Below are 18670 nucleotides of genomic sequence, written 5' to 3'. Positions count from 1 at the left end.
GCATATAAACAGATGTTGTCACATGGAAAGAGGCATGCCAGCCCAGTGCGTTTGGTGGTGCTCCGCCGTGACACGCGTAAAGCAGGCATTCCCAGGCTACCATCTGGCAGCTCTGGAACACAGCCTATGTTCCAATAGGCTCCCATCTCTTGGCCCCGGGGACACGGAAAGCATGTGAGCAGTCGTGCCCATACCATCATGTAACAGCGCAGATAGGGAAGTAGCAGAGCTGGAACCGCAAACATGGGTGCCAGGCCGCCATGCGGTAGCAGTGAGGCGTGGCAAAACGGGCCGTGCCCACGCCTCTCTGCAACTGGATTCCGGGAGTTAGTTAGGCTCAGCGTTTAGCTGTGGATGTCTGCGTCTGCTTCCCAGGACCTTTTATATGCCTAAACATGTGGGATCTTCCCACTGAAGGCAAGTGGGCCACAGGACTCCAAGTTGGAAAAGATTACACTACCATTAAGGCCCTGTGGTGTCATAGAACCCTTGAGGGAAACATTCATTATGGGACTGTTAAAGTAAGAGCTATGCAATCAAGCCCCCAGGCGAAGAGAAGCTGAATCAAGGTGTTTCTTGTTGAAAGCTGGCCGCGGATGGCCTCCTTTAACTCAGTGGAACATGGACCTACCAATGCCTCCCCCCGAAATGGATGGGCTCTCGACTCTAGTTTATATACAGCTCATGTTGCCCTTGGGTGGCCCCTGCAGGCAGGATAAAGAGAGCTCCTATTCTCAGGCCCTTAGCAGCGGGAGTGGGATCTACAGCTGATACAGGACTGGATGCTGGGAGAACACTGTTTAGAAGTATAGTGCATCATCTGTCTAACCAGGCTACAAAGGACAAGGAACAGATGTTTGAAGTGTTAGGAACGATACAGAACCATGTGGAATCCCCCGCTAAAATGTTTCTCCAGACTGGAAGAGGCCTGCGTCTGTTAACAATGGAGAAGGGACTCATTGCATTCCCGCTGAGAAATCAGAGTCAGAGACATGGTTAAGAAGGAAGAAAAAGCACTAGGAAACTTCCGGGATTCCTGGGATAGCCGAGGAAACTGGAAAACTTGGCTGGCATCTTCAGCAGGGCGTTCCGCCTCATCACTTCGAGTCTGTCATTGGACCGTGTGTCCTAAGCGATCTGCCCCAGTTCATGACCTACCACACAGAAGCTGCAAAGGAGATGGCCGAGGACCCAGTACATCCGACTCCTGGTGGTTCAGAGCGCCAAAGTTGGAGCCTTTATATGAGATTGAAAAGCTCCAAAAGTGGAGAGCCAAAGAAGGGAAACGAAAACAGCAAGCTTTACCGATAATTAAGGTGGCCAGACTTCCTTGGGAAACATCCAGCTATGTAGGAATAAGAAAACACACCTGCCTCAGACCTGAGACAGTGGACGGAGCCAACACTGAACTTGTGGCTCCTGCCGCGATCTCCTCTGAGAAGCGCAGTGTCTGGAGACACGTGCACCGTCGATATCTGCATAGGCAGCCAGTCTTGTTTGGCAGAGGTGAAACCATCTGAATGAGAAACCTGCAAATATCAGGTTCGCACACCTGTCAGAACACTTGCCATGTCCCAGGGTCACCCGTGCGCACCTGTTTACACACTTGCCGTATCTCAGTGCTGCTGGGGGCCTGGGAACGTTTGTGTACATACCCGCCATGTTACAACAACACCGTGTGGCAGTCTGCCTGGGCACACTTGTTTATAAGTCTCCTGTTTCCCAGAACCATCATTTGGCAACTTGGGCACACATGTTGGCACACTGGCTATGTCCCCACGCTGCCATTTGGTGGCATGGGAATGCAAGTTTGCATATCCGACAGGCAGTATCCCCGGTCTCAGGATCACCACATGAAAGACCGGACGCACCAGTTCACATACAAACCTTGTCACTGTACTGACACGTGGTAGTGTGGGCTCGCCTAGGTGCATGCCTGCCATGTCCCAGCACCGGCCTGCCTGATTGCATGCGTCCCCGTTTTCTAGTAGCACTGCTACGGGAAAGCCTGTGCGTGCCAGCCTCTCCACGCCCTTGCTGTGTCTCAGAGCCTGGGGATGCCTGATTGCATACCTGTCCTGTCTTAGGGCTGCTACGTTGTGACCCTGTCTTGCTTCAATGTTGCAAAGGAATGGGCTGAGCTCTTCTTCTCTTCTTATGCCTGCCTTGACCTGGCACCACCACTTAGTGGCCTTGGCGCTCCTTTTCACAGGCATGCTGTGCCCCAGAACTGCCACAAGGTGGCCTCAGCACGCCTTTTCACATGCCAGCCATCTCCTGGCTCCACCAACCTGCTGGTCGATCTGTTCACATGCCAGCCATGTGCCAATACCACTGCGTGGCTGCCCGGGGGTGCCCGTTTGCACACCTGCGTGTCCCATGCCTGTTATTATTGGCCTGCCGTATCTAAGTGCCGCTGATCAGCTGAGCAGACACCCTTCCTTGTTTGCAGATGAACCGCGTTCTTACACAGCCATGTGGTGGCATTGACGGTTTGTTTGCATGCCTGCTATGTCTGAGGCTTACCATCTAGCACAGCAGGGACACCTGTTTGCATGCTGCCATGTTCCCAGGACTGCATGTGGCAAGGTGGGCACAAGTATTTGCCCCTGTGCCGTGTCCCCCCATGGCGACACTGGCACATGTGTCCTCGAGTGGTGGCTGTCGGAGCACCATGGCAGACTGGCAAGCCTGTTCAGAGCCCTGACCCCGTTCCAGCACCAGACACAGTTCAGTGATGACAGTGCTTACTCAGCATTGGCCGGGTTTCCTTTCTGGCACAGAGAAGGCAACAATCTTTCTTCTTTTTCCTTGGGAGGGAGAGGGGAAGGAAAGGGAGAGAAAAAGAGAGAAGAAAAGGGAGAAGGGAGAAAGGAGGAGGAGGGAGGAGAGAAGAGAGGAGAAGCAGGAAAAATGAAAGGAAAGGAGACGGAGGGGAGGGAAATGTCCAGTGCACACGCACAGGGTGTTTACTCACCCCAGCGTTTGTCCTTCCGTCCTTCCTGCCTTCCTTCCATCCTCCCTCCCTCCCTCCCTCCCTCCCTCCCTTCCTTCCTTGCTTGCTTCCTTCCTCTCTCTCCTTCCTCCCTTCCTCTCTCTTTTCTTCCTTCCTTCCTTCCTCTCTCTCCTCCCTCCCTCCCTCCCTCCCTTCCTTCGAGCTTTGTTATTTGTTCTGTTGTTGTTGCTGTGTTCCTTGTTTGTTTGGTTTTGAGACAGGGTGGCCCATGGAGCCCTGGCTGGTTTGGGATTTTGTAGATCAGGCTACCCTCAGCTCACAGAAACCCATTTGCCTCTGTCTATTAGGTGCTGGATGAAAGGTGACATCCAGCATTGTGACACCCAGCTTTCCACATACGTTCTAAAGCAGAGCAATGTCTGTTCTCACCTTTATGGTGCTGAAGGTTGAATCCAGGGCCTTGTGAACACCACTGAGCTATAGTGCCAGCTCTGTAGTTTAAGTATAGGTTGTCACTGTTAGCTAACTCCAAACAAACAAACAAGCAACCAAACCAAACCAAACAAACAGGTGTGCCTACTCTGCTGGACTGGGTGGCATATTGAGACATTATTTTGAAAGAAAGTGTCTCCCCTCCCCAGTGCCTGGCAATATAACTCAGAAGGGCTAAAGTTGGCTGCTGCCAAATCTGCTGACCTGAGTTTGAGCCCCAGGGATCCACATGAAAGAAGAGAACCGACTCCTGTTTTAAAAGACAAGTAAGTAAAAGTGTACCTGTGTAGAGCACCAGAGATTGTTCAGTGGAAATCGCAGGGTTGGAGGCTGCTCCAGTGACAGTGTGTTGCCAAGGGACAAGCCTGTGCTGCTTCGGGCTGAACAGACTGGGTGTGTATCCTACCATGAACTTTCCTTAATTATTTTCTACAACAATCGACTAGGTTATTGTAACATTTTTACCTTATACATTTTTAACATTTTGGTTTTTTGATGGTTCTGCAATAACATGTAGCTTCCAGTGTATTTGCATCCCGTCCAACAGAACCGAGATGACCAAGCCCGCCCCCCATGGAGTGCCGTTCTGTATGCCCTAACCTCCTTTCACACGGGACAAGGGATGAAAAGAAGGGAACTGGAGACATTTGAGTGACCCTGCTTAGTTTCCAGGTTCCTTTTCTTATGTTCTCAACCTCTCACTGGACTGTATAAGACAAACAAGAACACTTTATGACATTCTGACAAATTCTTTCTTTTTTTTTCTTCTTCCCCTTTGCAACTGGAGACCAAACCCCCAGCTCCCTGTGCAAGCATTCTACCACTTAGCTAAAACCCAGCTACTTTAATTTTTTTTTTAAACTTGAGTTCTTTAAATATTTTCAGAAAACTTTCCCACTGTTTTAACGAGGCAAGCGTGTAGACAGCATAATTAGAAGTATTTACACACTTTGCAAAGAGTCTAGTTAAAGTGACATTACACAGGATGCCAAACACCAAGGAAACAGAAAACAGTGGAGACACGTAGAGAATTAATCTAGAACCACAAACAATTAGTAAAAAGCCAAAGAATATTGATGGATACTGAACAAGTTAAAGTTAGTGAAATTTGATGAGCTCAATCTCTTAAGACTATTTAAATGCCATTTGAAACACAGAATAGGAGCTGTGAAATGTTTTAAAATAGTGTTAAAGCAATGACTGGGAAGCAAGTTTACAATGCATAATCCTGGGAAAGAAAACATCGGATACCTCTGACTGGAATAGGAACATACTACACAGCTTTACAAAGGTATAGAGAAGTTTGAATGCATATGGCATAAAGTTCAAAGGAAAGCAAATGCAAATTTAGTGCAAACAAAGTCTTTCTTTCCTACCTCTCTGCTATCCAGCTCTCCTCCCCCAAAATATATCTGCACCTTTAGCTCCTTCACTCGGCTTGGTAAATTAGTTTTAATTAGGAAGTAATAACCCTTTTAATGCCTCATTTCTAACAGTTTAATGATTTGTTTCAGTTCAGTCACAATCATACTTTCAAACTTGGAGAAGAAAAAAAGAATCACACACCAAGGACCTCAGCACGTGGTTTCTAGGGGCAAGAGGCACAGGTGCCCAAGGCCAGTGGTAAATACGCAGTGACTTTGAGGCCAGCTTGGACCACGAGAAACCTTGTCTGTAAAGAAATGGCACTTAGGAGCTGGAGAGTTTCAGTATCGGATGCTGCTCCTCCCGGAGGACCTGATCGCAATTGCCAGCAGTCACAGGGCAGCTCACAACTCTCTACAGCTTGCATTCTGGGGAGCTGGCACCCTCTTCCAGCCTACGAGGGCACCAGGGACACAGGTGGTGTATGCCCACACACACACACACACAGGCAATAAGCACGACACAGAAATTGATAAATCTTTAAAAATCTTATGTAAAAATAGTTGTACATGTTTTTGCATGTGTATGTGTATATGCGTCTTCAGGAACCTGTAGATGTGGAGGCCACTGAGTATTTTCTTTAAAAAAAAAATTAATGAATTAATCTTACATCCTGACCACAGTTCCCCCTCCCTTCTCCCCTCCCACCCCCCTGTTCCTACCTCAATGCATCCCTCCTCTGTTTCTGTTCAGTAAGGGGCAGGCAGGCCTCCCGTGGGTATTAACAAAGCATGGCATACCAAGTTAAGGTAAGACTAAGCTCCTCGCCTTGTGTTCAGGCTGTGCAAGGCAACCCAGTGTGAGGAATGGGTCCCCGAGAGCCAGCCCTAGCGTTAGGGACAGGCATGCTCCCGCTGTTTGGTCGTGTTCTTTCTATGGACCCCCCTCTTAGCCCCTCCCCTTATTCTCCGTACAAGGGATCTGGAAACTGTCTGCCCACTAAGGTTCAGGGCTCCTGGGTTGTCCTTGCCCCCTCACCACTGTGGATCCACATGCCTCTCAGACTACATTTCCCAGCTCCTCTACCCATAGCAGAGGTCTCGAGAGGGCTCGGCTCTCCGGTCTCTCACCATGCCCTACTCTTTGGGTAATCCCTCAGCTGTACTGCATCCCTCCCATTCTGCCGCATCCACCTCCCGCCCCCCCCTTTGCTCATCACTCCTCCCTCTCTGCAACTGGATTCCAGGAGTTCGGCTCAGTGTTTGGCTGTGGGTGTCTGCTTCTGCTTCCATCAGCTACTACATGAGGGCTCTAGGATGGCATATAAGGTAGTCATCAATCTCATTATAGGGGAAGGGCATTTAAAGTAGCCTCTCCACTATTGCTTAGATTGTTAGCTGGGGTCATCCTTATGGATCTCTGGACATTTCCCTAGTGCCGGATTTCTCTTTAAACCTATAGTGGGTCCCTCTGTTATGGTGTCTCTTTTCTAGCTCTTGTCTTTTTCCTCCCCGATTCAATCTTCCAGCTCCCTCACATCCTCCTCCCCACCTCCTTTTCTCCCCCTCTCTTCCTCCTAACTCCCTCTCCTCCCCCCTGTGCTCCCAGTTTGCTCAGGAGATCTTGTCCCTTTCCACTTTTCTGGGAAACCATGTATGTCTCTCTTAGGGTCCTCCTTGTTTCCTAGCTTCTCTGGCAATGTGGATTGTAGGCTGGCAATCCTTTGCTCTATGTCTAATATCCATTATATACTCAAATCTTAATGAGTAGTTTTATATTAAAACAATCGTGAACATATTGTATGAATTTTGTTATTCATTATATAAATGAGATAAAGATTTATATAAGTACATATATTTAAAATCTGTTTTGGAAGGAAATAAATAAAGAAGACATTGCAAGGAGATTAGACATTGTTAGATATGAATTAGTAGACTTAAGAGCAAAGGCATATTCTAACAAGAATTGCACAGGAGACTGCACATGCTTTTACTTTTAAATTTATTTTATTTATTTATTTATTTATTTATTTATTTATTTTTGTTATTACTCTATGTGTGTGTGTGTGTTTGTGCATTCGTGCATGCGTGTATGCATGACTGCAAGTGCGTGGAAATGTCATGTTGTCTCCTTCTCAGAAGATACTCCCTGGTGTGCTCTCTCTCTCTCTCTCAGTTTGCATCAGGGTGAGGAGACCACTAGGCCTGGCAGCTCATGTGAGTCCACATTGGGATAGGATGTGGTCGAGGAGGGTGTGGAGATGCTGTTGTGGTCAAGTGAGATGCAAACTACAAAAGGGAAGCCAGACTCTAAAAAGAAGGAAATCTAAGCAAGCTTTCCCTTAAAGCTTAATCACAAGGCCTGGATAGGAAAGGCGGAGACATTCTCCTTTGCCATCCCTTGGACTGGGAAACTTCACAACAGGCTAGAAGACAGGAAGAGAGAGGATCTGATGGAGATGTCATTCTGTAAATCAATTTCTCATACTGAATAAAGCACTGTTGGCCAATAGGAAAGCAAGATAGGCTGGACTAGGAGACAAGGAGGAGAGAGGAAGTAGTAGGGAGGAGTCAACATGGAGAGACTGGGGAGAGCAGGACGTCAGCCGGCTCTCGGTAAGATAACCACATGGAAATATTAGATTAACAGAAATGGGTTAATACTTAAGACAGAGCTAGCCGGTAAGAAACTAGTACCTGGCCAACAGCATTATATCAAATATAGAGTCTCACTGCGTTATTTGTGGCTGGCGTGGCTGCTGGACAAGACCAGTGGCGGGAGAAAAAACCTTATTCCTTACAGGGACCCACAAATCAAGTAAGCAGACTTCACAAAAAAGCTACCAGTGGCTCGTTTTAACGGTGCCACTACTTAAATGGTAGTCAAATAAAATGAATGCATAATGGGAATGTCCATGATTGGGACCCGAGGATGGATTAAGGGATTTTGCAGGACGGTAAGCTAGATCTCACCAAATTTACACATGCCTTGGGTGAAGTGGGCTAAATGTTTGCTGATCAAGCGGAAGAAATTTTACATGTGGCATACAAGAAAGATTCTGAAGACAAGCCCCAAACATTGCTTTTCTTAGCAACTTGCTCTCATTGGGTGTTTGCCGTAGGTTTTCTATTGCTGTGAAGAGATACCATTGCCACGGCAACTCTTACAAAGCAAAACATTAAACTTCTGACTCCAACAAGACCACACTTCCTAATAGTGCCACTCCCTATGGGGCCCATTTTCTTTTAAACCACCACAGTGGTTAATGTTTAATGCTACGAAATACACGAGGTCTACATATGAGCAGATGAATCTGATAGGTAAAAAGACTCAGAAAACAGCCATTAACTATGGAGCACCTGGCTTTTAAACGTCACTGGACAGAGAGGGAGGCATTTATTGGGGGATGTGATCCCAGTGTACTCTGTGAAGCCAAAAAAGAAGCCTAGGAGCTGTGACAGAATACATGTATAAAGGAAGATGTCCCAGTAAGTGCATGGTGATAGTCCGCAGAAGCAAAGGAAGATCACCCTGGAAGGTTCCCCAAATGGCAAACTTGAGGGTATGGTGGTGACCACATTGCTGCACATGCGTTAGACATCTGTGAGGTTATCTTGGTTATGCAGAGCTGTCTGCCAAAGGATGTGGAGTCCTGTGTCCGTCTGTCTGTCTGTCTGTCCACCATCCATCCGGTGGACAGACGGAGATGAAAGGGCGGGGGTTTGCACCTGCTATTATCAGCACAAGGAAGAGCACCGGTTAGCACAAGTTAGGCAAAAGCGGGCACAGCATCTGAATGAGGTGTTCCTTCTGCAACAGATACAGTAAAAGCTTCTAGAACAGAAGCCATCAGTTTTGCATTCTGGGCCTGCTACTGCCATTGATCTTTCCAAGAAGTCGCCTGAGAAGCTGACCCTAGAGAAGGGAGCTGTAGAGACCCTGTCGGCGGCAGTGCAGGCACACATTTCAGGGGTCACATCGATTGACCAGCGCCTTGTCTTCAACTCACGAGGGGACTCTGTGACCACGACCCCGCAAGGCTCAGTTGAAATGCTAATATTTATTTATTTATTTATTTTTTGAAAAAACTTAAGGAGCAGCTGGCCGAAAGAAAGCCTAGAAGCCAAGCGAAGGGAACGGTTTCCTCAAAAGGAAGCTGGGGCTTTGTTTTGATGTCCGCCTTTGCTGTGGGTTTCCCTGTTTGCACCAACGACTCAGGCACTGGGGGGTCAGCGAGTATTAAAAATGTTAGACCCGCCTTCGTCTCCCCTCCCAAGCTCCCATTGGCTCAGGCGGCTGACCGCTGGCTGCCTTGTCCTTTCCTCATGGGTGTCTCTGGTCAGGTGTCTCTTCTCAGCAGCCTCTGGGCGTATAGAGGCAGGCTTGGCTCAGGGAGGAAGTGTCTGCCTCCCGCGCTCATGCGGGCTGGCCACGGGGTGACTGCAGCTCGGGTAGGCTGGCCACAGTTTCTCCTACAAGCCTTGAAGCAGTCACAGATGTATAGAAGTGTCATGATGGTAGCAGCTTGCTGTAGCAAAAGAGGAGCAGAAACTGCAGGGGGCAGGGACAGACGCCAGGAAATAGAAACTTCAGAGGACAAGGGTAACAAATCTCCCGACACAGGCCAGAGCCAAAGCTTTCGGAAAGCCTTTGGACACTACTGAGTAGACACAGAGGCAGTGTAACGATTCATGCGAGACAGCTATTGACAACTACAATAATTAAGTCCATTAAGCGTTTATGTCCTTTTTATTGATGGCCAGACTAAGAACAGCTTGAGCCCCCGAAAAGTCTCTTGGTGCCCAGGGATACAGCATTTAAAAGGTAAACCCCACAAGGATACGTCGGAGTTAGCTGCGGGTTAGAGTAACCTTGGATCCGTTATTCCTGGAAGAACATAGTAATTATTTTAGACCCAAGTTGCCAATTATTTTACAATTAATACATCTGGACCATAGTCAAGGCCATGTAAGTCTCAAATGTGTTGCCAACGCAGATGTGACCATTGGAGGAGGAGGGTAGAGGGCTGAGAATTATCTAAGCAAACACAAACAGGGGCAGAAGAAGATGGAGTTACCTTAGTCATTTCAACAGGAAGAAACTATTCATACTGTCGACCCCAAGTCCCCTCCCAAATTAAACTGCACTGATCTGTTTTGATCATTTGCTTAGTTCAGCTTCCAAACTAAAGGGGTAGGAATTAGTTACATCTTTATTGCACTATGTTGTCTAGATTCACAGGGTAAGACCAAAACTGCATCTTCCTATCCTTATATGTGTGCTGGGCAATTTCATCTTTGTGTGTGTGTGCACATGAGCATGTGGACACACTGGGAACTGAACCCAGATCTTCACACATGCTAAGCTTGTGCCCTACTCCATCTCTAGTCCCTAAAAAAAGTCTCTTACTTATGTCCTCCAGAGAAAGTCCCCATGGGATGCCAGGGTCTCTGGAGACTGCATGCACATTTGAGCACCCCCCCCCCCAGGACACATGCTGAGCAACATTTTCAAACACCATTTCAGATGTAGCTGATTTGAGCGATTTGTGCCGGGCTGCTTTGGATGCGCAGGGTGAGTTGCAGACAGTATGGCTTCTTTGGAATGTTTCCACACGCTCTCAGTTTCTCATTGCAAGGTGACCTGTGTTCCAGTGAATTCTCCACAGATAGTGTACAGACAAGTGCAATTCTATAGAAGCCAAAGTGTTACCTGTGGCTCTAGTTTTTTTCTTTTTCTTTTTTCTTTTGTTTTCGGTAATGAAACTGGATAAATGATATTTAAATGCCCGTACCCTACTTTTGGAAGATTCATTTACCAAGAAGGAGCGAAGGGAGGAGGGGGCACAGTGGGTATCGATAAGGAATGTTTTAGAAAAGCCACAAACACGCTCTTCACAAGTGAGAAGGCAGGAGAAAATTTCTTTGAATGGCGACCCCTTCATAGGTCATGGCTCTTTCCAAAGGAATATCTGCTGCTGGGCAAGACATTTTTAAAAACTGAAAGTTGTTTTTTTTTAAACAATATATTCTGATTATGTTTGCCTTTCTCCCCACTCCTCCCAAATCCTCCCCAAAGCCCCAAAGCCACATCCTTTCTTGCTTTCTCTCATTAGATAACAAACAGGCATTTAAGAAGAAAAAAATTACCCAAACAAAACCAAAACCAAACAAACCTGACTAGTACTAGACAAATGGACAAACAGAAAAACAAAGAGCCAAAGGAAAAACACAACACACACACACACACACACACACACACACTCACCCCCCCCCACATCGACATTCCCAGAAATCCCCTGAACTACAAAAATTAAAACCATAATATATGAGCAAAAGACCTGTAGGGTAAAGCAAACAACAAGCAGCCAAACAAAGAGTTAAGGAACACAAAATGTCCCCACGGTCCTTCCCTGCTGCGTGGATCAATTCTGTTCCTTTCGCAGACCTCTTTCCATTATTTCACAGACCCAAGCAGAGCTGCAGCTACAAGCATCTCAGCCTCTCCCTACGAAGGACAGCCCCCTAGGGGCACCGCTCTGCAGCCTCAGAACAGCCCCTCTTTGCCTGTCCTTGCTCCGACAGTAGGCATGATGCGGATCTTTGCCGGGAGAGGGCAGAAGAGGATCGTTTTCAGAGGAAGGAGCATTTCCAGGCCCGGAAAATGCAGTGTATTTTTTCTCCAGATGCTAGCAGCCCGGAGGAACCCTGCCCTGCGTCCAGGTGCGAGATTCGAACTAGCTGGACTGCCTTTTGCATCCGTGCTAGCCAGCTACCATTTAGAGCAGGGGCGTGTACGGAAATAAATGGGAGCACTCCCTGGTACCTGGTAGATGAAAACCAAACAAAACAACAAACAAACAAAACAAAACAAACAAACAAAAACCCCCCAAAACAAAACAAAACAAAACAACAACAACAACAACAACAAAAAAAACAGAATAATTTTTTGTAAAGTAGTCAAAGAGGAGACGATTTAACTACATGATACAAATCCCTACACAATAATAAAGCTAGCTAGAATGGACTTCAGAGGCAAACTGACGAGACTTTGAATAGGATTAACGTATGGCTTTGCATGAGACAAATGTACCTAAGAAATGCACAGAATGACCCGCTATTTAAACACGAAGATCAAAAAGGAACGGAACAGAATAGAATATCAGGATACAAACGCAACCAACCCCTGTCACCTGATTTCTGACAAAGATGGGGGAAAAAAATACACACTGAAGGAAAAGGCATCTTCCACTTGACATCTAGATGCAGATGAAGGGAACTAATTCCTTATCTCTTCCATTCTGCACAAAAAGCTGCTTAGAATAATGGAAGCCCTCTCTCTATACCAGACCAGAAATTCTGAAACTAATAGAGAGAAAAAAGGAAAAGACTTCAAAATATAGGTATAAGCTAATCCTTTTTTTATTTGTTGGATACCCCATAGTTAACTCCTTGTCTAGTGAGGTCTGTGGTCTCTCTCTCTGTCCTGAAATGAGTGCAGCCCTGATAGATGCTATCTTGTAATTTAACCAGCGGAAGTCAGCTCTTTTAGAAAGAAGGATGCACCAAAGGACAGCAGAACCTTACATATGCTCCTAACGGGCTTCAAAGTCAGCTGAGACGCTGTGACTGATCCCTGGAGACTTGATTCTGCATTTTTCTACCTTGGGCACCTCACACCCAGCTACAAGCCCCCTTCCCTGTCTCCCTCAGCCCTGCAGACCCCCCCCCCCACGTTTTAACCCTTACTCTTCCTTTTCACTCCAGCCTACATCCTCTTTGTAACATGGGTGAGCAGCTTTCTGTTTTCACTCTGGACCCTCTCCTGCCTCAGTACGACATTTACACGAGTGATGTCTGCCACAAAGACTCCTACTCAACATAGCCGAGAGATACTTTTGCACAGTGTTTATTGCAGCGCTATTTATGACAGTTATGGAGACGGCCTAGGTAGTCTACAACAGAAGAGCAGATGATGTGGTTTAAGCTGGTTATTCAACACAAATGGTCAACCCTGAAAACACGCGTACAAGCAACCGTCTACAGACTGAGCGGGCATATTTAGGAATATATATGCATGCACACACACATATATGCACATAACAACAACTAATGAAAAAGAGGTCATGAACATAAAAGAGAACAAGGAGGGAGTTATTAGGAAGGGGAGGAGGAAAGGGAAGGAAGAAATTGTAGAATTATATTATGATCTCAAAAATAAAAGGCTTCAAAAGGAGGAAGAAATATGGTTTATGTAAACAATGTTTTTTTATTATAAAGGAGAATTACTTTTAATATTTGAAAGAAAATGGATGTAACTGGAGATAATTCTATTATGGGAACTAAGCCAGTCTCAGAAAGAGATATCATATGCTTTTTTTTTTTTTGTTTTTATTTTTTTGTGTATATGGGTGTTTTATGCCTGTGCACTAAGTGTGTGCCTTGTGCCAAAAGAGGCTGGAAGAAGGTGTTGGAGCTCCTGGAACGAGAGTTACAGGTGACTGCCAGCCATTATAGGGTTGCTGAGAATTGCACCCAGGTCCTCTCAAGAGCCATCTGCATTCCTAACCTCTGACACAGCTATTCTACATATTCTTTTTTTTTTTCCTTTTGGGTATCAAGCTGTTGGCTAGTTACTAGTGTTTGTTATTGGTTAATTCTGTCTTAAATATTAACTCATTTCTATTCATCTAAGTTTTTCCACATGGTCTTGTCTTACCAGAGAGAGGGTCTGGACCTCTTCTCAAATCTCTACATCGTGAATCTCCTACTACCTCTCTCAGAATCCTCCTTGACTCTTAGTCCCATCTATCTTGCCTCCTTATTAGCCAAGAGGGCTTTATTCATTAACCAATAAGAAAAACATATTTACAGAATGACATCTCCCATTGTCTCTTCTGTCTAAATAAAAAGAAGGGTTTTAACATAGTAAAATATATAACAAAACAGTTATAAAATAAGAACTGTAGTTATCAATATTTAGTTCATTAACATTTAGCAAGATTTAAAGAAAATATTCCATCATCTATCCTATCTTTGTGAGTCTAAAGTCTTATATGTAGCTTATCTTTAATCCTAACTAAGGAAAACTATAACCATAACTATCTATCTTAACTCCATCAAAGACCATAGAAGGATAGTATATAAACTCTAGAAATGACAGAGACAACTCACTGCCTGGTCAGTTACCCGAAGTTCTTCTGTAATGTTCCATCTTCAGCCTACAGGCCATAGTGTGTCTGGCAGACTTCTCAGCAAAGCAGGAAAGTTTAAACTGTCCACCTGTATAGGCAGTTTGTCAGTCACTTTTCTCTGTATCCTGTAGACTGTCTGGCAGACTCTTCCATGAAGCAGAAACCCTGTAGCAATGTCCATCTTGTTTCAGCAGTCACTTTTCTGTGGGTCCTGCATATCCAGTTTATACAGCATGAAGTCAAAACAGTCCAGACAAGAGCAGTATCTTGCCAAAATGGCTGGTCTGGACATATTGGAAGCAAACCCCAAATTGAGTTTCTTCAATGTCCATCTTCCTTTTTGACGAAGGTGGTGTTGCCAGGAGCAATTATATCTCTCTATCAAGAAAATCCCTAAACTATTTTAAATGCCATATTCTGTAGGTCTTTGCAGAATGCCTATAAATTTGAAATATATCTCTGTATATCTAGAATACCTAACTAACTTAACTATAAGTTTTGACTATCATAGGTAACTATCTATAATCTGTACTAAATTATACATTATATTTTTTACATCCATAAAATTTTTTATTGAGATAAATTACTCCTTAGTCCACATACTCATGTTTCATAGTTCATGAACACAGGTCGGTGATGAACTTCTATCGAGTGTAATCCAAAGAATTCTGTACATTCTGAAGTCACTTTGCACTCTGGAAGATTCCAGCATTCTTCATCTCTTCGAAGTCCTTCATGGAGTCGTAGCCCTTGTAGAAATCTGCTTACGCCTTCTTCCTGGGCTCAGCCACACCAAACTTATAGGCAGCAGCAGCTCCCAGGGCCATAATGAACGCTCCTACAATGTGAACCCTCAGGCGCTTGGCCAGGAGACCACACATCTGAGGTTTTGGCAACACACCGGAACTCATGGTAGCGAATGTCCTCCACACCAATGTCCTCCCCGGTTCCCGCAGAAATGGAGCTATATAAATGAGCTATATCACACAATACCTGAACAAGAGGAGAAATATACACATCACAAAATTTACCTTAAATTTGCATCAATAAATGAAAATCCATTCCACGTGGTCTTATCTTACTGGAGAGAGGGTCTGGACCTCTTCTCTCTCAAGTCTCTACAGCTTGAGTCCAATCATTACAGGTTTTGTCTCATATGTAGCTCCTAAATTTTGTAGAGACATATGAGAACATGTATGTTTGTATGACATTAAAGCAGAAGTCAAGCTGTCAGATGGAGGGAGAGGAAAGATAGGAGAGGAAGGGAACGGGTGATATGTTTGGGGAAAAGCTATGCTCAGCATTCTGTGCACACCTGTATGAAGATTATATGCATAATAATAAAATTACGACACACAATAATAAATAATAGGTCTTAACAATTAATAAATATTTGGGAGGTGGATGCACAGGCATCAGGAGTTGGGGATAAGTACCCACAACACTCATCTGTACCCCAAAGCCCCAGATCCCAGGCTGAGCTACCTGAGACCCTAGCTCCCCCAGACCCCCCACTAAAATGGCTAAGGTGTCATATTAGAGTGTTTCAGACTACAAAACTGAATAATCTTTTTTTAATGCATGGATCTGGCAGAGGCCACAACAAATATGAGATTAAACAATTTCAAATTGTGTTGGCTCTTTTGTTTAAATATTCACTCAAACCAACCCGTATGGGTGAAGTAAAAACCAGAACCTTATAAATGTGGGGATTTGGGCTATAATTTAAGATGGATTGCACAGTGCTTGGGGGGGGGGGAACAAACCTCTAGAAAGGGGGGGAGGGTAGGTTTTTGGTTAGTGTCCTGGACTAACTTCTTGGTGGTTTCTCATGTGGCTCTGGGATCTTCTCTGCCTTGGCCGGAGCTGCTCAGCTCTGTCCCACTGTGACTCCTGAAACTCTGACCCAAATGAACTCTTAGTCTCTTAATTTGTCAGGTGCTTTGATTACAGGAGCAAAAATCTAGCACTGGTGTGTGTGTGTGTGTGTGTGTGTGTGTGTGTAGTGAACCATTATCTTGAACATGCTGCCTTTAAAAAGATGGAAGTTAGGTCAGTTAGTATATGAGTGCCGGGTTTGAGTCCAAGCGTTGGAGCCCACGAACAGCAGCATGATGGCTTGTCCCTGTAATCCCAGTACTGGGAATACGGTATCGCAGCAGTGCGTAGGTCAGCTAGCCTAAACTAATTTCCAAAGCCCCAGGCCAACAGTGGAGATTCAGCTGAGCTGTGGCGCAAGGGCTTGATCATGCTCTGTCCTCAACACGTATTGGTACACAGGTGACACACTCACACATAAATAAAACACTCCATTTGTCTCTGCAAGTAGTTTTTACATAAGAGCGAGAGCGAGAGCGAGCGAGCGAGCGAGCGAGAGAGAGAGAGAGAGAGAGAGAGAGAGAGAGAGAGAGAGAGAGAGAGAGAGCTACTTAAAAATATTTCCAAGATGGTGACTGACAGGGTGAGCATCGTACACCAGGCAGGCAGGCCGTCTTGAGTGCCACGGGCCAGGGCTGTGGCCCCTCGCATTAGAGACCCCAGCTGGGACCTTCACAGGTGGGAGCAGAGGAGGGACTACATAGCCCCGCCACTGCTACCACAGTTCCCGATCATGGTGGCCCGGGGTCTAGCCTCCCCGCAGACCGTGTACTTACTCTGCTTGTGAAGAGATTAGAGCTCCCTGAGGCCCCTGAGGAAAGTGTGCTGCAGGGCGGGGCAGGCTGGGCGCTGTGAGGAAGAGGACAGTCCTGGAGGAAGCACAGGCCTTCCTGCACAGCTCCGCAGTCCACTCAGGGGTGTCTTGCAACACCTGCCAGGCAGCTGAGGCCTGGGCTGCTCCATCCTTTGGCCTGTCCTCCTGGCCTGTGGATCTTGCTGCAGCAGCCGCGGACCGGGGACACAGAATCACTTCTGCAGGTTGAGCATATGTGTGACCAATGCCCGGACGCATTTTGCCCTGCATTCATGGCGGCTGTGGCCAGATTATTAGGAGTTACACTTGCGAACTCAGTAATACCAGATTTCTTTCAGTTAGCTTAGGGCGTAGCATCTAATCAATACACTGAAAGTGTTGACCTGGGTGCCTAGAAAGAGGATGGTAAAGGTCAGGGACAATGATAAGCCAGGTAAGCCAGGTAAGTAGCTTAGAGCCTATGGAAAATGAGTAGCAAATATGACACCATCACCACTATTGTTAGCAAGAGGCGGAGAAGGCAATGTAGGATTTAGAAGACATTAATTTTTTAAGGAAGAAGAAAAGAGAAATGAGCGACAGAGAAAAACTGAAATTATAAAACGGGCTGGAGAGTTGGCTCTGCGGTTAGGAGAACTTGTCGGCCTTCATGAGAACCCAGGATTGAGCTCTTAACACCCACCTGGGCACAACCATCTGAAACTGCAGCCTCTGGGAATCCAGTGACCTCTTCTGACCTCCAAGGTCACCAAGAACACACATGGTGCACACACACATACTCAGGCGTAACACCAATACACATAAGATGATAAAATAAACAAATATAAGAAAAGTTATGACGAGAAGAAGGAGGGGTCAGAGTTAAGACACAGAGTGAATGAAAATGAGCTGGGCAGTGTGGGACCATGGATGGAGCATGTGTGACACAGAAGGTCCCATCCCGAGCACTGAAAACGAAGCTAGCGAGATGAAAGCAAACAGAAATGTGGAGAAATGAAAATAAAAAGCAAAAACATTAATATATATATATATATATGAAAACATGTATACACACATAGTTTGTGTGAATGCATACATGTACACGCAATTAAACATGGAAGACAAATATTTTAAAATTTTTCGTGGCCGTTTATTCTTTTAGTAACATTCCTTTCTTACTTAAAAAAATCAGGGCAGAAAATAACAGTTTTACTTTAAGTCATTTTCTTCCTTTTGTTTTCTTTTCGTTTTTTTGACACAGGGTTTCTCTGTATAGCCCTGGCTTTCTGGAACTTGGCTGGCCTTGAACTTCCACCCCCCCCCCCCACTCCACATGTAGGGTGATGCCGTCTAGTAGGGATCATCAATATCTGTCAAGTTATTTGGAGTAGGGACTAGGCCCTCCCTCCTGCCTCTAGATTAAGGCAGTATCCTTCCATGGGGAATGTGCTCCCAAAGTCCTTTTGTGCACCAGGGATACATTCTGGATCCACTGTCTGAGGTCCCTTAGACTGCCCAGTCCTTCTAGCTGAGACCCATGCTCAGGGGGTCTGAGTCAGTGCCATGCTGGATTCCCAGCTATCATTAGTCTGGGGGGGGGGTCCATGAGCTCCCCCTCGTATGAACAGTATTTAACATTTGAGTTTTATTTTCATAAAGTTTACAAAGCCACAGCCCTGCATTTCTACGCTACCTCTGTAGCTTTCCCATTGCACTAGTATGCATTGTTGCATACGGTTTAAGCACACATATCCTAATACACACACACACACACACACACACACACACACACACATATATATATATATATATATATATGCTCGCCACGGAGATATTTGCGGAGGAAGCTCACCCGCTCTTGCTAGAGAACGGCTTTCCTCTTAGAGAAGATGCATTTGAGCAGCGTTTTCCATTCGCGACGGGACAGGTGGAATATCGTAAGCACTCCCTTTTGTCAAAGCAACATCTGGCTCATCCCGACAGCTGGCCAGTT

General features: G+C 45.7%; 2 pseudogenes; one reads left to right on the top strand and one right to left on the bottom strand.

Moving 5' to 3' along the window:
- Positions 1–7388: 7388 nt before the first annotated feature.
- On the top strand, positions 7389–9056 carry LOC127213800 (nucleolar RNA helicase 2-like; annotated as a pseudogene).
- Positions 9057–14554: 5498 nt separating this feature from the next.
- On the bottom strand, positions 14555–14965 carry LOC127213840 (cytochrome c oxidase subunit 6C-2-like; annotated as a pseudogene).
- Between the last annotated feature and the right edge of the window lie 3705 nt (positions 14966–18670).

Source organism: Phodopus roborovskii, unplaced genomic scaffold, assembly GCF_943737965.1.
Source record: "Phodopus roborovskii unplaced genomic scaffold, PHOROB, whole genome shotgun sequence".
NCBI classification, from domain to species: domain Eukaryota; kingdom Metazoa; phylum Chordata; class Mammalia; order Rodentia; family Cricetidae; genus Phodopus; species Phodopus roborovskii.
Note: the sequence above shows the minus strand (reverse complement) of the source record. Positions and strands in the feature narration are given on the sequence as shown.